The 26,552-nt window shown below is 44.8% G+C and overlaps 1 protein-coding gene across 3 annotated transcripts in view; it reads right to left on the bottom strand.

Moving 5' to 3' along the window:
* RSRC1 (arginine and serine rich coiled-coil 1) overlaps positions 1-26,552 on the bottom strand; it is a 378,613-nt gene that overhangs the window by 329,338 nt on the left and 22,723 nt on the right. The gene's annotated exons all lie outside the window — the stretch shown is intronic.

Raw genomic sequence — 26,552 nt, 5'->3', positions numbered from 1 at the left:
TGCTAAAAATGGTTAAGATGCCTGCCGCAAGCACTATAAATGGTTAAGATGCCTGCCGCAAGCACTATAAATGGTTAAGATGCCGGCCGAGGTGCTATTAATGGTTAAGATGCCGGCCGCATGCACTATAAATGGTTATGATGCCGGCCGCTGTGCTATAAATGGTTAAGATGCCGGCCGCATGCACTATAAATGGTTAAGATGCTGGCTGCCTGCGCTATAAATGAATAAGATGCGGCCGCGGCAAGGTGTCACCTCCCCCTGGCTTTTAGCGCTTGCATGTGGAGCCGACAGCTTTCTGCTCGCAACTTAAAGGATAACGGTCAGATATTTTCTCCCTCACTATCCTGGTGGATAGTGCAGGAGACGCTGATTAAAACGAGCCCTACCGTGCCCGTCCGCCCGGCCAATTGTAGTTTTATTATGTGGAAATCTTGCTGTAACTGGCACGGGCGGGGGTTCTGCAGCTTAACTGGCACTGACGTCAGCGCCGCTTATGAACATTCATTCCCCCCTCCCTCCAGTTATGAGCGGCAAAGAGAGGGAGAACTGGAGGGAGGGGGGATGAATATTCATAAGTGACGCTGACGTCAGTGCCAGTTAACCCCTTAAGGACTCAGCCCATTTTGGCCTTAAGGACTTTTTACGTTTTCATTTTTTCCTCCTCGCCTTCTAAAAATCTCTTATATTTTCATCCACAGACTAGTATGAGGGCTTGTTTATTGCGCGACCAGTTGTCCTTTGTAATGACATAACTCATTATATCATAAAATGTATGGCGCAACCAAAAAACACTATTTTTGTGGGGAAATTAAAACGAAAAACGCAATTTTGCTAATTTTGGAAGGTTTCGTTTTCACGCCGTACAATTTACGGTAAAAATGATGTGTGTTCTTTATTCTGAGGGTCAATATGATTAAAATGATACCCATTATTATATACTTTTATATTATTGTTGCGCTTAAAAAAAATCAAACTTTTTAACCAAATGAGTACGTTTATAATCCCTTTATTTTGATGACCCCTAACTTTTTTATTTTTCCGTATAAGCGGCGGTATGGAGGCTCATTTTTTGCGCCATGATCTGTACTTTTTTTTGATACCACATTTGCATATAAAAAACTTTTAATAAATTTTTTATAATTTTTTTTTTAATAAAATGTATTAAAAAAGTAGGAATTTTGGACTTTTTTTTTCCGTTCACGCCGTTAACCGTAAGGGATCATTAACATTTTATTTTAATAGTTCGGACATTTACGCACGTGGCGATACCAAATATGTCTCTAAAAAAAAATTTTACGCTTTTTGGGGGTAAAATAGGAAAAAACGGACGTTTTACTTTATTATTGGGGGAGGGGATTTTTCACTTTTTTTTTACTTTTACTTTTACATTTTTTTTTTACACTTGAATAGTCCCCATAGGGGACTATTCATAGCAATACCATGATTGCTAATACTGATCTGTTCTATGTATAGGACATAGAACAGATCAGTGTTTTCGGTCATCTTCTGCTCTGGTCTGCTCGATCACAGACCAGAGCAGGAAACGCCGGGAGCCGCACGGAGGAAGGAGAGGGGACCTCCGTGCGGCGTTATGAATGATCGGATCCCCGCAGCAGCGCTGCGGGCGATCCGATCATTCATTCAAATCGCGCACTGCCGCAGATGCCAGGATCTGTATTGTAGCGATCAGCAGCCGGGATCAGCCGCGCATGACACGGGAATCGCTCCGATGCCCGCGGTTATGCTTAGGACGTAAACGTACGTCCTGGTGCGTTAAGTACCACTGCACCAGGACGTACATTTACGTCCTGCGTCCTTAAGGGGTTAAGCTGCAGAAGCCCTGCCCGTGCCAGTTACAGCAAGATTTACACGTAGTATTCAATTACAATTGCGGGCGAACGGCCGGGTGGATCCGGGTAAGGGAAGGCTCGTTGTAATAAGCGTCTCCCGCAGTATCCACCAGGATAGTGCGGGAGAAAATATCTGACAGTTTTTCTTTAATCGTTTCCAGCACCGCGGCCGCATGTTATTCATTTAAAGCGCATGCGGCCACATCTTAACTATTTATAGCGCAGTGGCCGGCATCTTAACCCTTTATAGCGCAGCGGCTGGCATCTTAGAGCAGCACCAGAGTCACACATGATTAGTTCCCCAGGGAGGAGGAGAGGAGGGAATACCGTTAAATACAGTGAAACCGTCATAACTTACAAAAATACCGTGATATGCATTTTTGGTCATACCGCCCAGCACTACTTGCCCCCTATTTTTTGGGGTGCAGCGGTTTTTTTTTTTGGGGGGGGGGGGGGAGAGATACTATAACTGTGTGTGATTTCTAATCCCACACTGTTATTACAGTTTGCACCAAACACACACACACTTCCCCCACCCACCCCCGCACACATCCCCTTGACTCCCCCTCCCCCCCGCAGGTGCCATGCCAGTTGTAATAGGAGTCCGACCCCCCCCCCCCCCCCAGACAAGCACACCGGAGCTCCCTTCTGGAGAACCTGTCTGGAGACCCACAGAGGGACATCAGCCGGTGATTAGGGAGTTTGTTGGCGACTCAGGAATCCAGATTGACATAGTTGGGTACACTGAAATTTTTATTTCAGTGACTACTTTGTGAATTTAACCCCTTAAGGACTTAGCCCTTTTTCACCTTAAGGACTCAGACGTTTTTTGCAATTCTGACCACTGTCACTTTAAACATTAATAACTCTGGGATGCTTTTAGTTATCATTCTGATTCCGAGAGTGTTTTTTCGTGACATATTCTACTTTAAAATAGTGGTAAAATTTTGTGGTAACTTGCATCCTTTCTTGGTGAAAAATCCCAAAATTTGATGAAAATTTAGAAAATGTTGCATTTTTCTAACTTTGAAGCTCTCTGCTTGTAAGGAAAATGGATATTCCAAATATTTTTTATTTTTATTCACATTTCCAATAGGTCTACTTTATGTTTGCAGCATAAAATTGACGTGTTTTTACTTTTGGAAGACACCAGAGGGCTTCAAAGTTCAGCAGCAATTTTCCAATTTTTCACAAAATTTTGAAACTCGCTTTTTTTCAGGGACCAGTTCAGGTTTGAAGTGGATTTGAAGGGTCTTCATATTAGAATTACCCCACAAATGACCCCATTATAAAAACTACACCCCCCCCCCCCCCAAGTATTCAAAATGACATTCAGTAAGTGTTTTAACCTTTTAGGTGTTTCACAGGAATAGCAGCAAAGTGAAGGAGAAAATTCACAATCTTCATTTTTTACACTCGCATGTTCATGTAGACCCAATTTTTGAATTTTTACAAGGGCTAAAAGGAGAAAATTTATACTTATATTTGTAGCCCAATTTCTCTCGAGTAAGCACATACCTCATATGTCTATGTAAAGTGTTCGGCGGGCGCAGTAGAGGGCTCAGAAGCGAAGGAGGGACAAGGGGATTTTGGAGAGTACGTTTTTCTGAAATGGTTTTTGGGGGGCATGTTGCATTTAGGAAGCCCCTATGGTGCCAGAACAGCAAAAAAAAAAAAAAAACACACATGGCATACCATTTTGGAAACTAGACCCCTTGAGGAACGTAACAAGGAATAAAGTGAGCCATAATACCCCACACGTGTTTCACGACTTTTGCATACGTAAATAAATAAATAAAAAGCTTTCACAAAAATGTGTTTCCCCCCCCCCAAATTTCACATTTTTGCAAGGGTTAATAGCAGAAAATACCCCCCAAAATTTGTAACCCCATCTCTTCTGAGTATGGAGGTACCCCATAAGTTGGCCTGAAGTGCACTACGGGCGAACTACAATGCTCAGAAGAGAAGGAGTCATATTTGGCTTTTTGAGACCAAATTTTGCTCGGGGGGGCATGTCGCATTTAGGAAGCCCCTATGGTGCCAGCACAGCAAAAAAAAACAAAAAACATGGCATACCATTTTGGAAACTAGTCCCCTCGGTGAACGTAACAAGGGGTTAAGTGAACCTTTATACCCCACAGGTGTTTCACGACTTTTGCATATGTAAAAATAAAAAAAAATGTTTTACTTAAAATGCTTGTTTTCCCAAAAATTTTACATTTTTAAAAAGGGTAAAAGCAGAAAATACCCCCCAAATTTGTAACACAATTTCTCCCGAGTACGGCGATACCCCATATGTGACCCTAAACTGTTGCCTTGAAATACGACAGGGCTCCAAAGTCAGAGCGCCATGCCCATTTGAGGCCTAAATTAGGGATTGCATAGGAGTGGACATAGGGGTATTCTACACCAGTGATTCCCAAACAGGGGGCCTCCAGCTGTTGTAAAACTCCCAGCATGCTTGGACAGTCAACGGCTGTCCGGCAATACTGGGAGTAGTTGTTTTGCAACAGCTGGAGGCTCCGTTTTGGAAACAGTGGCGTACCAGAGGTTTTTCATTTTTATTGGGGAGGGGAGGGGGGCTGTGTAGGGGTGTGTGTATATGTAGTGTTTTTTACTTTTTATTTTATTGTGTGTTAGTGTAGTGTAGTGTTTTTACGGTACAGTCACACGGGCGGGGGTTCACAGTAGTTTCTCGCTGGCAGTTTGAGCTGCGGCAGAAAATTTGCTGCAGCTCAAACTTGCAGCCGGATACTTACTGTAACCTCCGCCCATGTGAGTGTACCCTGTACGTTCACATTGGGGGGGGGACACATCCAGCTGTTGCAAAACTACAACTCCCAGCATGCGCTGACAGACTGTACATGCTGAGAGTTTTAGTTTTGCAACAGCTGTAGGCACACTGGTTATGTATCACTGAGTTTGTGACCTTACTCAGTGTTTCACAACCAGTGTGCCTCCAGCTGTTGCAAAACTACAACTCCCAGCATGTACGGTGCATGGTGTACGGTGACTGCTGAGAGTTGTAGTTTGCAACAGCTGGAGGCACACCGGTCGTGAAACACTGAGTTAGGTAAAAATAAACTAAGTTTCACAACCATTGTGCCTTCAGCTGTTGCAAAACGACAACTCTCAGCAGTCACCGACAGCCAACAGGCATGCTGGGAGTTGTAGTTATGCAACCAGCAGATGCACCACTACAACTCCCAGCATGCACTTTAGCTGTCTGTGCAAGCTGGGAGTTGTAGTTATACAACAGCTGAAGGTACACTTTTCCATAGAAAAAATGTGCCTCCAGCTGTTGCAAAACCATAAGTCCCAGCATGCCCATTAGGGAATGCTGGGAGTTGTGGTTGTCTGCCTCCTGCTGTTGCATAACTACAGCTCCCAGCATGCCCTTTTTGCATGCTGGGAGCTGTTGCTAAGCAACAGCAGGAGGCTGTCACTCACCTCCTGCTGCTGTCGGCACACAGGTCAGTCCCGCCGCCGCTGCTCCTGGGGCCCCGATCCCAACATTGACCTCGGGGATCGGGGTCCCCAGCACCCAGGGTGCATGTCCCGCACCCGCTCACGTCCTCCGGAAGAGAGTGGAGCGTGTTGCGGGAGTGACACCCGCAGCAGGTGCCCTGATTGGTCGGCCGGTAATCCGGCCGACGAATCAGGGCGATCGTGAGGTGGCACCAGTGCCACCTCACCCCTGCTGGCTATGGCTGTTCGGGGCCGTCAGAGACTGCCCCGATCAGCCAGTAATTCCGGGTCACCGGGTCACTGGAGACCCGATTGACCCGGAATCACCGCAGATCGCTGGACTGAATTGTCTAGCGATCTGCGGCCATCGCCGACATGGGGGGGCATAATGACCCCCCTGGGCGATATGCCGGGATGCCTGCTGAACAATTTCAGCAGGCATCCGGCTCTGGTCCCCAACCGGCTAGCGGTGGGGACCGGAATTCCCACGGGCGTATGGATACGCCCTGCGTCCTTAAGGACTCGGAAAGCAGGGTGTATCCATATGCCCTGCGTCCTGAAGAGGTTAAGGACCCAGCCAATTTTCAGTGTAGGACCCGGCCATTTTCTGCACATCTGACCACTGTCACTTTAAGCAGGGGTATGGAAATAAAAAAAAAAAAAAAAAACTACTTGTCCAAGGGACTAAAACGGAACACAATCTACTTGTCCCTCAAGAAAATCCACTTGTCCTGGTAGATAAAATAATTTCAACCAAAATAGTACGATCCCCCCCCACTAGACCACCAGGGATGGTTATAAGATCCCTTTAGACACTGCTGTCAACTTAGACAGCGGTGATCTAATGGTTTAATAGGAGATCGCAGCATGCCAGGCTGTTAGCGGTAGGAGAGCAGTATCTAGCTCCTTTTATACCCGAGGCAAGCCCACAAAAGTCTAGAGGTAACTTTTTGATCACCTTATAAAAAAATTCTCATATGAAGTGACCAAAAATGAGCAATTCTGGACTATTTTTTACATTTACACCGTTCAATGTACAGTTTAATTAACACTTTATTTTAATAGTCTGGAGATTTCCACATGTAGCGATACCCCTTATGTTTATTTTTGTACATTATTTTTATTTAAAGAAAATTGGAAACTTATTAGTAAAGGGGCTTATTCACATATATACACAATTTTTAAAATATTTTAAACACTATTTTTTAGTCTTCATAGGGACTTATCCCGTTTACTCTAATTTATGTGTCATTACGTTGCATTTAGTTAGTAGATAACTACAACTCTCAGCATGCCCTGATACAGCCTATGGTTGTGTGAGTGTTGCAGCATGTTGCACTGTATAGCAGTACAGTTAGGGTTATTGTGTAACATGCTGGGAGTTGTAGTTTTGGTTCGGGTCAGCTGCAGAGCCATAGGCTGTGTCAAGGAATACTGGGAATTGCAGTTAGTAATTACAACACCCAGCATGCCCTGATCAGCCTATGGCTCTGCAGCTGACTCGAACCAAAACTACAACTCCCAGCATGTTACACTTTATAGTTCTACAGTTAGGTTATGGTGCAATATGCTGGAAGTTGTAGTTTTGATTATTTTTAGTGGCCAGAAGCCACAAAAAATAAATAAAATTAGATAGCACAACTGGCAACAGCGCCTCCCCTCCCCCCCCAGAGACAAGGGCCCTTGGGCACTACCCTAATGCCCGACGTGTCAGTCCGCCCCTGTACAAAAAATACATACACCCGCCACTGCCCCCACATCATACATTACATACACACATACACCCGCCGCTGCCCCCCCCATACATCATACATTACATACACATCACACATACAGACATCATACATTACATACACACACACATACACTTACACCATACATATGCACACATCATACATACACACTCACACCATACATATGCACACATCATACATACACTCACACCATACATATGCACACATCATACATACACTCACACCATACATATACAACCACCCTTCCTGCGGCCGCCGCCTGCATTCTCGGCCTCCTCACCTGAGCTGGCCATGAGTGGACATCAGAGCTGTAGTCCCGGCGCAATAGCAGCTAAGCCGCATGAACTCTCTGTTCACCCACAATAATGACCGCCGGCCGGTGTGAGGTTGCATGGCTTTGAAAATCATCTCACCTCACACCGGACGTCATCTCTACGTTCCCCCAACCCCCCCCCCCCCCCTCGCTCTGTGTTTTCCCCGTGCAAACATGCAACCTCCCCATGGTGGATTAGGTCCTGTGGAGACAGAGGAGGGGGGAGGGGGAGGGAAAGAGCTGTGTGCGGGGGAGGGGAAGAGCTGTGTACCGAGCTGTCTACGTCCTTTCTCTCCCCGTCTTCTTGAGTAATGTAGAACTGCGTCCTCCAACCTCCGGGAGGGGAGATAAGGGGGCGTGGCTTAATTATGTAATGCAAACATGCGACCTGGGGCTCTGCGGTCAGCTGGGGGCCGCCGCCCCCTCCATACACCCTGAGCGCCGGTGCGAGGCGCAGACTTGCATCCGCTCCTGCACCTCACACCGGCATTACAGAAAAATAAGGGGGAAGTCGGTCTGTCCCTGCTTGCCCGATACAGGGCTAAATCTATGAACAATTCACTTGCCCGGCACCCAAAACTACATGTCCCGGGTGTCGGGCGATAGGATTTCCACATCCCTGTTAAGCATTAATAACTCTGGGATGCTTTTACCTTTCATTCTGATTCCGAGACAGTTTTTTCAAGACATATTCTACTTTATGTTAGTGGTAAATTTTCGTCGATACGTCGATTCGTCGATGCATCATTTCTGGGTGAAAAATTCCAAAAATGCATAAAAAATTTGAAAATTTATCTCTCTGCTCGTAAGGAAAATAGACATTTCAAATAAATGATATATTGATTCAGATATACAATATGTCTACTTTGTGTTTTTTTGTATCATAAAATTGACATGTTTTTACTTTTGGAAGACATCAGAGGGCTTCAAAGTTCAGCAGCAATTTTCCAATTTTTCACAAAATTTTCAAAATCGGAATTTTTCAGGGACCAGTTCAGTTTTGAAGTGGATTTGAAGGGCTTTCATATTAGAAATACCCCATAAATTACCCAATTATAAAAACTGCACCCCTCAAAGTATTCAAAATGACATTCAGTAAGTGTGTTAACCCTTGAGGTGTTTCACAGTAACAGCAGCAAAGTGAAGGAGAAAATTCAAAATCTTCATTTTTTACACTCGCATGTTCTTGTAGACCCAGTTTTCAATAGAAAAAGTGCCCCAAAATTTGTAACCCAATTTCTGTCGAGTAAGGAAATACCTCACATGTGTATGTCAAGTGTTCGGCGGGTGCAGTAGAGGGCTCAGAAGGGAAGGAGCAACACTGGGATTTTGGAGAGTGAGTTTTGATGTAATGGTTTTTGGGGGGCATGTCACATTTAAAAAACCCCTATGGTGCCAGAAAAGCAGAAAACCCCCCACATGGCATACCATTTTGGAAACTACACCCCTCAAGGCACGTAACAAGGGGTCCAGTGAGCCTTAAAATCCCACAGGTGTTTCACGACTTTTCGTTAAAGTCGGATGTGTAAATGAAAAAAAAAAATTTTTTCACTAAAGTGCAGTTTTTTCCCAAATTTACCATTTTTACAAAAGGTAATGGGAGAAAATGCCCCCCCCCCCCCATTTATAACCCCATCTCTTCTGAGTATGGAAATACCCCATGTTAGGACGTAAAATGCTCTGCGGGTGAACTACAATGCTCAGAAGAGAAGGAGTCACATTTGGCTTTTGGAAAGCAAATTTTGCTGAAATGGTTTTTGGTGGGCATGTCGCATTTAGGAAGCCTCTATGGTGCCAGCACAGTTAGAAACAACCCACATGGCATACTATTTTGGAAACTACACGCCTCAAGGCACGTAACAAGGGGTACAGTGAGCCTTAACACCTCACAGTTTTTTTTACGACTTTTTGTTAAAGTTGGATGTGTAAATGAAAAAAAAAAAGTTTTTCACAAAAATGCAGTTTTTTCCCCAAATTTTACATTTTTACAAGGGGTAATAGGAGAAAATGACCCCCAAAATTTGTAACCCCATTTCTTCTGAGTATGGAAATACCCAATGTGTGGACGTCAAGTGCTCTGCTGGCGAACTACAATGCTCAGAAGAGAAGGAGCGCCATTGAGCTTTTGGAGAATGAATTTGTTTGGAATGGAAGTCAGGGGCCATGTGTGTTTACAAAGACCCCCGTGGTGCCAGAACTGTGGACCCCACACATGTGACCCCATTTTGGAAACTACACCCCTCACAGAATTGAATAAGGGGTGCAGTGAGTATTTACACCCCACTGGTGTTTGACAGATCTTTGGAACAGTGGGCTGTGCAAATGAAAAATTACATTTTTCATTTTCATGCTCACTGTACCCCTTATTACATTACGTGAGGGGTGTAGTTTCCAAAATGGGGTCACATGTGGGGGGGGTCCATTGTTCTGGCACTATGGGGGCTTTGTAAGCACACGTGGCCTTCAATTCCGGACAAATTTTCTCTCACCAAAAGCCCAATGTCGCTCCTTCTATTCTGAGCATTGTAGTTGACCAGCAGAGTACTTTACATCCACATATGGGGTATGTTCTTATTCAGAAGAAATGGGGTTACAAATTTTGGGGGTCTTTTTTTCCTATTTTCCCTTGTGAAAATGAAAAATTTAGGGTAATTTAGTTAATTTTTTTTTTCCTTTTTCCCATCCAACTTTCACTATACCCCTTGTTACATTCCATGAGGGGGTGTAGTTTCCAAAATGGGGTCACATGTGGGTATTTATTTTTTTACGTTTATGTCAGAACCGCTGTGAAATCAGCCACCCCTGTGCGAATCAGCAATTTAGGCCTCAAATGTACATGGTGCGCTCTCACTCCTGAGCCTTGTTATGAGCTCGCAGAGCATTTTACGCCCACATATGGGGTATTTCCGTACTCAGGAGAAATTGCATTACAAATTTTGGGGGTCTTTTTTTTCCTTTTACCGCTTGTGAAAATAAAAAGGTATGGGGCAACACCAGCATGTTAGTGTAAAAAAAATTAAGAAATTTGAACAGGCTGGTGTAGCCCCCAATTTTTCCTTTTCATAAGGGGTAAAAGGAGAAGCAGCCCCCCAAAATTTGTAGTGCAATTTCTCCCGAGTACGGAAATACCCCATATGTGGCCCTAAACTGTTTCCTTGAAATACGACAGGGCTTCGGAAGTGAGAGAGCGCCAGGTGCATTTGAGGACTACATTAGGGATTGCATAGGGGTGGACATAAGGGTATTCTACGCCAGTGATTCCCTAACAGGGGGCCTCAAGCTGCTGCTAAACTCCCAGCATGCCTAGGCAGTCAGTGGCTGTTCGGAAATGCTGGGAGTTGTTGTTTTGCAACAGCTGGAGGCTCCGTTTTGGAAACACTGCTGTACAATACATTTTTCATTTTTATTTGGGGGGGGGGGAGGGGGGGACAGTGTAAGGGGGTGTATATGTAGTGTTTTACCCTTTATTATGTGATAGTGTAGTGTAGTGTTTTTAGGGTACACTACACAGGCGGAGGTTTACGGTGAGTTTTCCGCTAGGAGTTTGCGCTGCGGCGAAAAATTTGCCGCAGCTCAAACTTCAGGCAGGAAACTTACTGTAAACTCACCCGTGTGAATGTACCCTGGTTGGAAATCCTTCAGTTAGGTTCTGTTACCTAACTCAGTATTTTCCAACCAGTGTGCCTCCAGCTGTTGCAAAACTACAACTCCCAACATGTAATGATCGCCGAAGGGCATGCTGGGAGATGTAGTTATGTAACAGCTGGAGGTACGCAACAACAACTCTCAGCATGCCGAGACAGCTCTTTGGGCATGCTGGGATTTGAAGTTTTGCAACATCTGGAAAGCTACAGTTTAGAGACCACTGTATAGTGGTCTCAAACTGTAGCCCTCCAGATGTTGCTAGGCAACTCACCGGCTTCTGTAGGATCCAGGGAGCAAGCCGCACGTCATCGCCGCCCGCCGATCTCCACAGTCGATCGTTGCCTCCGCTGCCATCGGATGGGTAAGTGGACTACGGCGCCGGTCCTCTTCGGTTTCCCCGTTCTGCCCCGCCTACTGAGGGTGGGCAGAACGGGGAAATCGAAAGTTAACCCCCCGCCCCCGATCTGCTATTGGTCGTTGCATCTATATGACCAATAGCAGGGATAGGCACCCTCCAGGGGGATCATGGGTGTCTTGGACAACCCCGATCCCCCTTATTTTCCGGGTCACCATAGACCGGTATGGCCCGGAATTGCCCAAATCGCCGACATGGGGGGGGGGGGGGGGTTTGATGACCCCCCTTGGCACTTGCGCAGGGTATCAGTGATATCAGCAGTCACCCCGGTCCGGTCCGAAATTCCCACGGACGTGCATGTACGTCATGGGTCCTTAACTACCAGGGTCCCATGATGTACCGGTACGACATGGGTCCTGAACAGGTTAATGCTGGAGCAGAAAAACTTGTACACTCAACAGTTCATCACCCACCACCCAGATTTGCGTTGGATAGGGCCAATGAATGGTACGCCATCAATGTAGCCGAAATGAGGACGTTTTGGGGCCTCATGCTGAATATGGGCCTAGTCAAAAAACCCAGTGTCAGGCAGTACTGGAGTGGGGATGTCCTCTACCAAACCCCACTCTACAGTATGGCCATGACACAGACTGTTTGAGGCCATACGGAAATCCCTGCATTACTCTGATAATGCAGCATGTCCCCCCCCATAGATTACTTTGGGGCCAAATTTTGGGAGGCTTACGTCCCCAAAAAGGGACCTCTCTGTTGAGTCTCTTATCAGTTTTAAAAGGGGAGTCTCTGCTTCCGCCAGTACATTCCCACAAAGCGGGCACGGTATGGTGTGAAACTCTACAAACTTTGGTAGAGTACCTCCTGGTACACTTACAAGTTTAGAGTATATGAGGGACGAGATTCCCGTATAGAACCCCCAAAATGTCCCCCTACTCTGGGTGTTAGCGGTAAAATCATTTGGGACCTTGTGCACCCATTGCTGGATAAGGGTTACCACCTTTACATGGATAACTTTTATACCAGTATCCCTCTGTTCACATATAGGTGCCAGGAAGGTACGATTCCAGAAAAAACGCAGAGTGTGTTGCAAGAGGGAGATACGGAAGGACACCACCACCCAATGTGACACTTGCCCCGATCATCCGGGCCTCTGCATTAAAGAATGCCTCAGGGAGTATCACACTTCCATGGGAGTACTACATTTTCCCTTTTCATTTTAATTTCCCATAATTTGACCCCAATGTACCAAGTCCAGAGTCGTCATTTTAACCACATAAACCACTTAATTGCCCCCAAAAAAACCTGATAAGACCTGTGGGGGTATTTTTTCCAAAAATGGGTCATAGGTCACTGAGTCACTAGCATCGGGGTCTTTTTTTTATGTTGCCTCAAATGCGCAGAGCTCTCTCTCCACCTGAGCGGTGTGCGCATTTGAGGCAAAAGTTTAGGGCCGGCCACACACATCACATTCTAAGAATGAAGATTCAGAGCATAGGGTTTGGGGCGGGCATATTTTTTACTTTTGGCTATGCTCTGGGTCATCATTCTGGGAACATAATTGGCATATTAGTAGTAAAATTGCAATTTCATCCCCCCCATAGTACATTTCATCCATCACTGGAAAATAAATGTAGGGAACATCAATGCGTTAAAAATGTCCACTTTAACCCTATACCCATTCCTCAGGTGGGTACTGTCTGTAATGGTGTCACATATGGGGGTTTCTTTTTGTTATTTTCAGCTGAATATATGTAACCGTCAGCTACCGACATGCCATAGGCCTCAAATGCAAACATAGCTCTATGACTCTTGAGCCCTGTGGTGCGCCCACACAGCATGTTACGTCCACACAGGGGTGTGGAAATTAAAAAAAAAAACTACTTGTCCAAGGGACTAAAGTGGAACACAATATACTTGTCCCTCAAGAAAATCCACTTGTCCTGGTAGATAAAATAATTTCAACCAAAATAGTCTGATCCCCCCCACTAGACCACCAGGGATGGATATAAGATCCTTTAGACACTGCTGTCAACTTAGACAGCGCTGATCTAATGGTTTAATAGCGGCCACGGTGATCGCAGCATGCCGGGCTATTAGCGGATGGAGAGCTGTAGCTCCTTTTACGCCCGAGGCAAGCCCAGAAAAGTCTAGATGTAACTTTTGTTTTGCAATTTAATGTGGGTGGCCAGAAACCACAAAAAATAAATAAAATTAGATGGCACAACTGGCGGCAGTGCCCCCCCCCCCCCCCATCATACATTACATACACACGTCACAGATACATCATACACATATACACTCACACCATACATATACACCATACATATGCACACATCATACATACACCCGCCACTGCCCCCCCACATCATATATTACATACACACATCATACATACGCTCACACTATACATATACACACACACACATCATACATACACCGCTGCCCACCCCACATCATACACACATCATACATTACATAAACATCACACTTAGACATCATACACACATCATACATTACATAATCACCACACACACAGACATCACACATTATCCATTACATACACATCACACACACAGACATCACACATTATCCATTACATACACATCACACACACAGACATCACACATTATCCATTACATACACATCACACACACAGACATCACACATTATCCATTACATACACATCACACACACAGACATCACACATTATACATTACATACACATCACACATACAGACATTATACACACATCATACATTACAAACACATCACACATACACTCACACCCTACATATACAACCACCCTTCCTGTCGCCGCTGCCTGCATTCTCTGCCTCCTCACCTGAGCCGCCATGAGTGGACATCAGAGCTGTAGTCCCGGCCGGTGTGACATGGGTTTGAAAATCTCCCCTCACACCGGACGTCCTCTCCCCTCCCCCCCTGCTCTGTTTTCTCCGTGCAAACATGCAACCTCCCTGTGGTGGATTAGGTCCTGTGGAGACAGGGCAGGGGGAGGGGGAGGGATAGAACTGTGTGCGGGGGAGGGGAGGAGCTGTGTGACGAGCTGTGGACATCCTTTCTCTCTCCCTGTCTTCTTGTGTTATGTGTAGCTGCGTCCTCCATCCTCCGGGAGGGGAGATAAGGGGGGCGTGGCTCAATTATGTAATGCGAACGTGCGACCTCGGGCTCTGCGGTCAGCTGGGGGCCCCGCTGCCCCCTCCATACACTCTGAGCGCCGGTGTGAGGTGCAGACTTGCTTCGGCTCCTGCGCCTCACACCGGCAGTAAAGAAAAATAAGGGGGAAGTCGGTTTGTCCCTGCTAGCCCGATACAGGGCTAAACCTATAAACATTCACCTGCCCGGCGCCCAAAACTACTTGTCCCGGGCGTCGGGCGATAGAATTTCCACATCCCTGCCACATATGGGGTATTTCCATACTCAGAAGCAAAAGCCATTTTCTCCTATTACCCCTTGTGCACATTAAAAATTTGGGGTAACACAGGCATTTTTGTAAAAAAAACTATTTATCCTTTTACGGCCCAATGTTCCAAACACCTGTGAGGTATAAATACTCACTGTACCCCTTGTTACATTTCTTGAGGGGTGTATTTTCCAAAATTATGGCACTTGAGGGGGGTCCCACTGTTCTGGCACCATGGTAGCTCGGAAAACACTCAAGGCCGCCGACACAGATTCCAGCAAAATTCCCTCTCCAAAAGCAGAATGGCGCTCCTGCTCTTCTGAGACCTGGTGTGCACCCGATGATCCAAAGATGAGGTATGTCCTTACTCCGAAGATATGCATTTAAAAATGTGGAGGGGGGGGGCATTTTCTCCTATTACCACTTAATAATTTGGGGTAACCCCGGCATTTTAGTGTAAAAAAATATTCACATCCCACATTAATGAACATTCATCAAACACTTGTGGGTTGGTGGGTGTTAAGGATCACTGTTTGTTACCTTCCTTGAGGGATGCAGTTTCCAAAATAGTATGCCACGTTTATTTTTGTTTATTTTTTTTTTGCAGTTCTGGCACCATAGGGGCTTCCTAAATGCGACATCCCCCCCACCCCAAAAACCTTGCGAGTGTAAAAAAAAAAAAATGAAGATTTTGAATTTTCTCCTTCACTTTGCTACTTTTCCTGTGAAACACCTAAAGGGTTAAAGGGGTATTCCAGGAATTTTTTTTATTCGACTATGCTACAAGCAGTGGCATAGCTATAGAGGTCGCAGCGGTCGCCATGGGGGCCCGCAGCGCTCCCCTTGCCATATTTACATGATCGCCATCATTACTAAAGGGTTAGCCCTGCTGCAGGATGGGAACGTAAGGGAGACCAGATAAAGGCAGGGTAAGGACAGCACAGCGCATAATGCCCTGACTGTCCAACCCTGCCTTGTCACCCGGGCCGGACTTGGCAAACCCAGGATGTTAAAAAAAATTAAAAAAAAACCTCATTTGCAGTTCTGCTCCCCGAGAGGCCCCCTTCTCTGGTGGCGCTGCCGGTCCCCTGGCCCCAAATAAAGTCGGCCGGGGCAGGGACACTGCCGCTTTAAGAGCGGCAGACGTCGGAAGCACGCACCTGATGCAGGAGGAGGAGGACATCTTAAAGATGGTGCATCCTCCCCGCAAGGTGAGGAGGTGGACGAGGCTGGAAAAGAATGACGGAGGGTCAGAGGTGAGTGGGGGGGGGGGGGGGAAAGGGTTGCTGGCTAGAAGGGCATGTGGCCAAACTACAACTCCCAGCATGTCTGGACAGCCAAATACTGTCTGGGCATGCTGGGAGTTGTAGTTTGGCCACTGCTGAAGGCACCCTGGTTGGGAAACACTGGCATGAAGTATGACAGGGGGGGGAAGGGTTTGGAAAAGGAACATGAAGGAGGACAGATGGGTGGGGTGGGGCGTTGAAAAGGAACATGGAGGAGGACAGATGGGGGAGGGTGGAAAAGGAGCATGAAGGAGCCCCCCTCTGACCTCCTTTTCAACCCCCCCTCCCTCTGAAAAAAGAGCATGGAAGTGGGGGAGGAGGCGGACAGAGGGGGGGGGGTTAGAAAAAGGAGCACGGAGGAGGATTGAAAAAGGAGCACAGAGGAGGATGGGCGAGGAGGGTTGGAAAAAGGAGCATGGAGGAGGATGGGGGGGTTAGAAAAAAGGAGCACGGAGGAGGATGGGGGGGTAGAAAAAGGAGCACGGAGGAGGATGGGGGGGTAGAAAAAGGAGCACGGAGGAGGATGGGGGGGTTAGAAAAAGGAGCACGGAGGAGGATTGAAAAAGGAGCACAGAGGAGGATGGGCGAGGATGGGGGGGTTAGAAAAAGGAGCACGGAGGAGGATGGGGGGGTTAGAAAAAGGAGCACGGAGGAGGATGGGGGGTTAGAAAAAGGAGCACGGAGGAGGATGGGGGGTAGAAAAAGGAGCACGGAGGAGGATGGGGGGGTTAGAAAAAGGAGCACGGAGGAGGATGGGGGGGTTAGAAAAAGGAGCACGGAGGAGGATTGAAAAAGGAGCACAGAGGAGGATGGGCGAGGAGGGTTGGAAAAAGGAGCATGGAGGAGGATGGGGGGGTTAGAAAAAGGAGCACGGAGGAGGATGGGGGGGTTAGAAAAAGGAGCACGGAGGAGGATGGGGGGGTTAGAAAAAGGAGCACGGAGGAGGATGGGGGGGTAGAAAAAGGAGCACGGAGGAGGATGGGGGGGGTTAGAAAAAGGAGCACGGAGGAGGATTGAAAAAGGAGCACAGAGGAGGATGGGCGAGGATGGGGGGGTTAGAAAAAGGAGCACGGAGGAGGATGGGGGGGGATAGAAAAAGGAGCACGGAGGAGGATGGGGGGTTAGAAAAAGGAGCACGGAGGAGGATGGGGGGTAGAAAAAGGAGCACGGAGGAGGATGGAGGGGTTAGAAAAAGGAGCACGGAGGAGGATGGGGGGGGGGTAGAAAAAGGAGCACGGAGGAGGATTGAAAAAGGAGCACAGAGGAGGATGGGCGAGGAGGGTTGGAAAAAGGAGCATGGAGGAGGATGGGGGGAAACCATTGATTGATGATTCTGCCACTTGACTGCTCATGCCTGGATCTCAGGCACCGAGCAGTCATTCGGCGATCGGACACCAGGAGGCAGGTAAGGGGACCCTCCTCGTGTTCTACAGCTGTTTGGCCCCCTAAGCTAACCGGCATTAGTTTAGGTTCACTTTAGATACGGCGATCAAATTTCAATGCCATGTCTAAAGGGTTAATAGTGCACGGCACCACAATCAACGGCCTGGCCCACCCCGCTATGACGTTATAGAACGGGAGCGGACTCAGGACGTACAGGTACGCCCTGGGTCCTTCAGTGGTTAAAGTGACAGTGGTCAGATTTGCAAAAATGCTCTGGTCCTTAAGGTGAAAATGGGTGTGGTGCTTAAGGGGTTAATCCCATTCTTTCCTTTATCATAAAAGTAAATAAATGTCCTCATTTCATCATATTGTATTTAGAGCCAAGGTTGTGTCGGGGTTAATTTCAGATTTTAACTTCATAGCCCGCAGAGTTTTTATGATATCAAGCTCCAAAGCCTGTTGTAACCATACCGCGGAACTTTTGAGGCAACCACCCAAAATTGAATCGATAAGTGGTTGCTTTGTGCCAAACACAACCTAATAAGGTGAGTGTTTTTCCTACACCACTGACCTTGAATACCAATAGCATCAAACATACTGCCCAATGGGAAGCTATGTGTTGTGTTTTTTCCTGTCTACAGTATAAAAGTTTTACTGTAATAAAATGTTATCATCTATAAGGGGAAGCATACAGCACACATAAATGGAAAGTATTTTTCTTGTTGTCAGATTCTATGCTGAATATTGCTTTGAATAAAATTATTTAAAAAATAAATAAAAAATACAGCCATTCTGGCATTGGTTGTTTCATTTTTTTTTCTTTACAGAATTCGCCTTGCCGTATAAATAATGGTATCATTTTATAGCTTGGATTGTTACAAACAAGTCAAAGAACACTACTTTCTCAGTATTCACAATTACCCCTATAGGCATGAGATACAGGTGCAAACACACACCACATCAACAAGGACAGTAACAAATGACCAACAAGCAGGATAAGTCAGTCACAATTGGTTTAAATAGATTACACGTATGCACTGTGTATTTGAGGAAGCATGGGTCCATACAGCCTCCACAAAAAAGTCACAGGAGAACAGGACAAAATGACCCAAGCAATGTTTAGGAACCTCAGGGAAATCACTTATACCACATAAAAGGGTGATACTACCCTTGACTACTCTACCTCTGCCCCTGGATCTAAAGAAATCCAAAATCTTCAAAAAGGAGATTAAATGGGCATTCCGGTGAAAACTTTTTTTTTTTTTCCATATCAACATAGCTCCAGAAAGTTAAACAGATTTGTAAATTACTTCTATTAAAAAAAATCTTAATCCTACCAGTACTTCTCAGCTGCTGAAGTTGATTGTTATTTTCTGTCTGACAATAGTGCTCTCAGCTGACACCTCTGTCTGTCTCAGGAACTGTCCGGAACAGGGGAGGTTTGCTATGGGGATTTGCTCCTACCCTGGACAGTTCAAGAGACAGAAAGAGGTGTCAGCAGAGAGTACTGTTATCAGACAGAAAAGAACAACTCAACTTTAGCAGCTGATAAGTACTTGTAATGTCATGCGCTCCGGCCAGACATGATGGCCGTGAGCGCTTTCCTCCTCTCTCCTCCTCAGCCGGCAGGGCTGGGATTTGCATTGCGGAACGCTGCCGCATGTGAACCCCAGCCCATCACTCACCTCTACCCTCTGCTGTCCTGTCTGCCCTCCCTCAGCACCGGCGCACGTGCCCCCGCCTCCTAGGGCGTGCGCACACCGGAGCTCTCAGATTTAAAGGGCCAGTGCACCCATTATTATTACATACACCTGCATATTTGTTATTAGTACCAGCACCTCCCACTAACCACTGCCGGATCTTTGTTTGCCTCGGTGCCTTAGAGAAAGCATTTTTGTCCTTGCTATACCGTGTTCCAGACCCTTCCATTCCGTGACCTGACCTTGCTCCTGCCTATTGACCTTTTGCTACTTCCTGACCTCGCAACTGTGTCGCCTGTCCTGACCTACTGCTATCCAGACCACGAGTTGCCATATCCCTCCTGTGCCTCGAATCTCCTCAGCCGCCTGTGTGGTCGAGTCGTGCCAGGGGTAGCGACCTGGGCGCCCCCTGCCGCACAAATCAATCCCACTTTGCGGCGGGCTTTGGTGAAAACCAGCAGCACCCTTAGACTGCTGCTGCACTCTCTATGTGTAATATACTTCCTCTGAGGCTCTGTTAACACATTTCATTTTTGTAGCATTATTGTTCTGTTTTTTCCAAAATCGATGCAAAAATTGTCATATTTTACTGCAATTGTAATTTACTGCAAACAGTGAAAATGTGTAATTTTTACCACAATTTTGGAAAAAAGTTTAAAAAAAAAAAAAAAAAGCTAAAATGCTGTTAAAATTTCTGAAAAAATTAAATGTGTGATTTTTCAATTTTGCACTTTTGTTTTTCCTCATCACCTTCTATTAGCCATAATGCTTGCCATTTCCCACCTACAGACCCATATCCATCCCCTCCATTGTGGCTAATAGAAATCCCCTCCTTCCTATCCTAGCTGCTTCCAATTATCAGCTATCCACCCGGCATATCAGCCGGACTATTAAAGGGACTGTATAGCACATCATTTCTATCTTGGAAACATCCAAGCCTGATAAGAATATTATTGAACCAAGTAAGGTGTTTAATGAGGGGCTTTAACACATTTTCAAGCCAAACCTTTATCTGTTTGTTATACAGTCACACAGTCATCCAGCATTCTTATGGGGAACACCATTTTATCACTGGTTCCAGTTTATCCATGGGTCCTATAACATTTGGACTAACAAGGTACAGCATATGTTCTGAATAATTTATGAGCTTGAATGACTATTTGACAGTGACCGACAGCAACCATCTTATTGCCATCTATTGTTTCACCTTCAGCACATCTCAATTATTTTATTATTTATCATATGTTTATAATTTCTCCTTCAATCCTGATGAACCCATCTGAATAATATGGGAGAAACGTGTAGGAATATGAAGCATGAGAAATTTGTACGTGTAATCACCACTTTGATGCTTATCTGATAGTGGTTACTACATACCCTTTCCCCACCCACATATAGTAGTTAGGGCATAGGTATATAGAATAGGCAGGGACATTTAATGTATAGGGTACTCACCTGTATCCCTTTTCCCTTCCTACAGTCCGCCAGATGGCTGTTATCTATTGATATTGTTTAAGCGATCATTGCTTTTGCAGAACTGCTGAGGTTTACATATCTTTCATTATTGTCTAACATATTGTTTAGTGTGTATTTCATTGTCTTTGTTGTATTTTATACGAATCTAGTAAAAGTTAGATTTAATATTATCTATTCCTCATTGGTTGAGTCTACTTACTAAAGATATATATATGCCAATTTCTCTAAGGGCCTAATCATCAAATTCACTTAGAGGGGTGAGGTTGTATCCATTTTCCTCTTTGCGTTATATTCATCACCTTCTATTAGCCATAATGCTTCCCATTTCCCATCTACAGACCCATATGATGGCTTGTTTTTTGTGCCACCAATTGTACTTTGTAATGACATCAATCATTTTACTATTAAATCTACAGTAAAAAAAATATATATAATTTAAGGGGCAAAATTGAAAAAAAAAAACTACCATTTTGCAACTTTCGGGGGCTTCCAATTTTACGCAGTGCACTCCAGTAAAAATGATACGTTAACTTTATTCTGTATGTCGATACGATTACAACAATTTATATAGGTTTGGTCTTATTTTACTACATTTGTACAAATTTACCGTAAGTATGCTTGAAATTGTCCTCTTCTAAAATAGACCCCAGAGAACACTTTTCTTTTTTCATATACGGAGATGTATAAAGGCTCCTTTTTTGCGCAGTGATCTGTGTTTTTTATCGGTACCATTTTTGTTTTGATGGGACTTTTTGATCACTTTTTATAATTTTTTTTCTGGTATATGAAGTGACCAAAAACCAGACACTCTGGACTGGTATGTTTTTTTACATTAACACCATATGCATGTGCTTTTAATAACATTATATTTCAATGGTTTAGACATTTCCACATACGAAACCACATATGTATGTATATATATATATATATATATATTTTTTTTTATATTTTATGTGAAAAACGGGTAAAGGGGTTATTCAAAATTATATTGGGGAGGAGAATATTGACATTTATTACCATGTTTTTTACATTTATTCTCTATTTTTATTCCTAATCGAGGACTAATACATGCAACAGCATTGATTATGGTGCTCCATTACTACAGGCTGCCTTGGACACAGAAGAATTTCTGCACTGAATTTTGCATGAAAATTATGCATGAATTTATAGTCAATACACACACCAATGAGTAGAGTTCCCCATGACCACCTCCTCTGGCAGAATTTCACAGTCTCACTGCTCTTACAGTAGAGAACCCCCGTCTGTGCTGGTGTAGAAACCTTCTTTCCTCAAGACGTAGAGGATGCCCCCTTGTTATAGATACAGTCCTGGGTATAAATAGATCATGGGAGAGATCTCTGTACTGCCCCTGATATATTTATCCTCTTAAAGGACATCTGCAGTGCTGGGCAAAAAAACTTTTTTTTTACCTCATTTAATAGGTCTTTGAAAGACCTTTCCAACGATGTCTCCCCCATCAAAATTGGCCCAGTCTTTCTCCCGTTATCAGCACACGAATTACGGAGGAGAAGTGAAAATAAAACTACATCTCCCATCATGCCTTGTGCTTACTTCCTGTAAGCTGCTGCCCTCCCCCTGTTCTATCCCCCCGAGCAAATTATTATATTGTAACGCCCACATCTCCCTTCCCTATGCATACACCCTCCCCATGCTGCTCCTGTCCAGTGATGAAGCAGCTGCCTCCGAGCTCACTGTAGTGTGGACACTGGAGAGTGGAGAGTGAAAGTACAACTACAACTACAACTCCAAGCATGCCCAGTTATTTTATATGCTGTTCGGGCATGCTGGGAATTCCAGTGGTGCCTCCAGCTGTTGCAAGACTACAAATTCCAGCATGCCCTGTCAGCTTTCTGCTGTATGTGCATGCTTGGAGTTGCAGAGGTGACTCCAGCTGTTGTAAGACTATACATCCAAGCATGCCGTGACAGCTAACTACTGTTTGAGTGTATAAAGGAGTTGTAGTTCACCAACACCTCTACTGTATCAGGAGACTCCTGGGAGTTGTAGTTCACCAACACCTCTATTGTATCTCTGTAGTCTCCTGGGAGTTGTAGTTCACCAACACCTCTATTGTATCAGGAGTCTCCTGGGAGTTGTAGTTCACCAACACCTCTATTGTATCTCTGTAGTCTCCTGGGTGTTGTAGTTCACCAACACCTATATTGTATCTCTGTAGTCTCCTGGGGGTTGTAGTTCATCAACACCTATATTGTATCTCTGTAGTCTCCTGGGAGTTGTAGTTCACCAACACCTATATTGTATCTCTGTAGTCTCCTGGGAGTTGTAGTTCACCAACACCTATATTGTATCTCTGTAGTCTCCTGGGGGTTGTAGTTCACCAACACCTATATTGTATCTCTGTAGTCTCCTGGGAGTTGTAGTTCACCAACACCTATATTGTATCTCTGTAGTCTCCTGGCTGGGAGTTGTAGTTCACCAACACCTGTATTGTATCTCTGTAGTCTCCTGTGAGTTGTATGTCATCAACACCTCTATTGTATCTCTGTAGTTTCCTGGGAGTTGTAGTTCACCAACACCTATATTGTATCTCTGTAGTCTCCTGGGAGTTGTAGTTCACCAACACCTATATTGTATCTCTGTAGTCTCCTGGGAGTTGTATGTCACCAACACCTATATTGTATCTCTGTAGTCTCCTGGCTGGGAGTTGTAGTTCACCAACACCTGTATTGTATCTCTGTAGTCTCCTGGCTGGGAGTTGTAGTTCACCAACACCTCTATTGTATCTCTGTAGTTTCCTGGGGGTTGTAGTTCACCAACACCTCTATTGTATCTCTGTAATCTCCTGGGAGTTGTAGTTCATACACCAGTGTTTCCCAACCAGGGTGCCTCCAGATGTTGCAAAACTACTACTCCCAGCATTCCCTGGTTGGGAAACACTGGCATACACACACACACATAACAGGGACTACAACTCCCAGCATGTGTCATTCAGTAGTCCCCCCCCCCCCCTCACACACAGAATCATCTCCAGTATGATATTTATTCCCTGTATACACCACCAGCCCGTGCAGTGTAATATGTCTCCTTCACACACACGTCCTCCCCTCCCTGCTCTGTGGTTTGCTCTGTGTTTTCCCCCATGAAAACTTGAATCCTCCCGGTGATAAGTGAGGTCCTATGTAGACAGAGCAGGGGAGGGGGGAGGAGCTGTGGACGTCCTCATTCTCCCCCTGCTTCAATCTTACAGATAGGGGCGTTTCTGAGGATGAGCCTATGGCTGCCTCAGAAAGCACCCGCTCATGCATATGCATAAGCAGGGAGGACCCGACAGAGGCTAGGGGGGGAGCACAAACACTGCTGGGAGGAAGAGATCTCCGTCCCCAAGATGGCGGCTGCAATGTAATGAATAGGGGACGGACGCAGGACTCCTGGGCTATGCTGGCAACTCTAATATCTCAGAAACGGCTGCATATAGGTAAATAGGACTAATTGACTGAATTGTATAACTTTTGTTTGGGGAACATTTGGGCAGGGATTTTTGACCACTACAGTTGTCCTTTAAGGACGCAGGGCATACCTGTACGCCCTGCGCCCAGTCCCTGTATTTAAAACGGGGTCACACCGTGACCCCGCGTCATACCGGGTCGGTCCCAGCAGCTTATGATAGCTGGGACCCTGGGCTAATAGCGCGCGGCACAACGATCGGATTAACCCTTTAGACGCGGTGATCGCCGCATCTAAAACGAAAGTAAAAGATTCCCGGCAGCTCAGCCGGGCTGATCGGGACTATCGCTATAAAATCGCGATGTCCCAATCAGCTAGGACGCGAGCAGAGGTCCCCTTACCTTGATCCATCGCGTCCGAATGGCGTTAGATTGCTCCAAGCCTGAGCTACAGGCTTGAGCAATCGACCCCCTATAACGCTGATCCATGCAAAGCTATGGCTTTACGGGGATCAGTGTAAAAGATCAGTGTGTGCAGTGTTATAGCCCCCTATGGGAGCTATAACACTGAAAAAAAAAAAAAAAAGTGAAAAAAAAAGTTAATAAAGGTCATTTAACCCCCTTCCCTAATAAAAGTTTGAATCACCCCCCTTTTCCCAAACAAAAAAAAACTGCGTAAATAAAAATAAACATGTGGTATCGCCACGTCAGAACTCTAAAAATATATTGTTAATTAAACTGCACAGTCAATGGCGTACGCGCAAAAAAATTCCAAAGTCCAAAATAGCGTATTTTTGGTCACTTTTTATATCATGAAAAAAATTATAAAAAGCTATCAAAAAGTCAAATCAATACAAAAATGGTACCGATACCGCCCCGTACGCAGAAAAATAAAAAAGTTATGGAGGTCAGAAGATGAGAATTTTTAACGTAAACAATTTCCTGCACGTGGTTATGATTTTTTTCAGAAGTACGACAAAATCAAACCTATATAATAGGATATCATTTTAACCGTATGGACCTAAAGAATAAAGATAAGGTGTAATTTTTACCGAAAAACGCACTGCGTAGAAACAGAAGCCCCCAAAAGTTACAAAATTAAAATTTTTCTTCAATTTTGTCCCCCAACGAATTTTTTTTCGTTTTGCCGTGGATTTTTTTGGTAAAATGACTAATGTCACTGCTAAAGTAGAATTGGTGGCGCCAAAAATAAGCCATCATATGGAATTTTATGTACAAAATTGAAAGCGTTATGATTTTTAGAAGGTGATGAGGAAAAAATGAAAATGCAAAAACGGAAAAACACTGAGTCCTTAAGGGGTTATACATAGTTATTAGGTCGCCCCTATTATTAGGTCTGTCTATTAGGTTATTAGGTCTGTCTATTATATTACTTAATTCCTTTAAAACACGGGAGCGAATGCCATCTGGACCTGGCGATTTGTCTATTTAGATTTTTTGTAGGCGGCACTGTACTTCTTCCTGGGTTAGACAGGTGACCTGTACTGGGGAGTTACCTTATCTCGCTGTATTTCACCTGGCATTTAATTTTCCTTGGTGAATACAGTGGAGAAGAATTTGTTTAATATATTTGCTTTTTCCTGATCCCCGTTTATAATTTTCTCCTCATCATTTTTTAAAGGGCCAACACTTTCATTTTTAACCTTTTTGCTATTTATATAGTTAAAAAAACATTTTGTAATTTGTTTCACTGTCTTTGGCAATGAGTCTATTTCGGCTTTTTTCTGTTTCTTACATATTATACATTTTTCTCTATAGCTTTTTAATGCTTCTTCACTTCACTTTAGTAGGTTAAATGCTTTATTTTTGTCATTTATTGCCCCCTTAACATTTTTATTCATCCATATTGGTTTTCTTTTATTTCTGACTCTTTTATTCCCATAAGGTATGTGACGGATCCTAGAGTCACCCTACCTACTTGGATGGACTTTAGGACATCACTATTTGTACCCCTCAGTTGATGTTGTCCAGTGTCATAAAGCTCAGAGTTAAAATACTTTTATTTACTGTTTTCATACACTTTCTGCACATGGTCCACTTTCGGTGCACAATACACCCTTTGCACACTGTCCACCTCCTTTACACAATACCCCTTTTGCACATGGTTCACATTTTGCACACGGTTTACTTTTTGCACACGGTTCACCATTTGTACAATGCACTAATTCTACACATGCTTCTCCTTTTTGCACACAGTCAGACTTCTGCACACCTCCACCTTTTGCACTCACGGCACTGTATAGGGAGAGCTAATCACCTTTATTGGATTATCTCCCAGACTCACTGTCACCTGTATTGTCTTTACTGACCCCTTCCACCTGTGATGTCCTTCCTATAAAAGAAGACACTTGTTCCACAATAAAGAGTTCTGATTTTATACCTGAAGACTGGTGTTGCCGGGTTCTTTGGGTACAAGGATGCAATAATCTCTAGTTCT

This window comes from Hyla sarda, chromosome 3, assembly GCF_029499605.1.
Source record: "Hyla sarda isolate aHylSar1 chromosome 3, aHylSar1.hap1, whole genome shotgun sequence".
Taxonomy (NCBI): domain Eukaryota; kingdom Metazoa; phylum Chordata; class Amphibia; order Anura; family Hylidae; genus Hyla; species Hyla sarda.
This window is presented reverse-complemented; position numbering and strand designations above follow the sequence as displayed.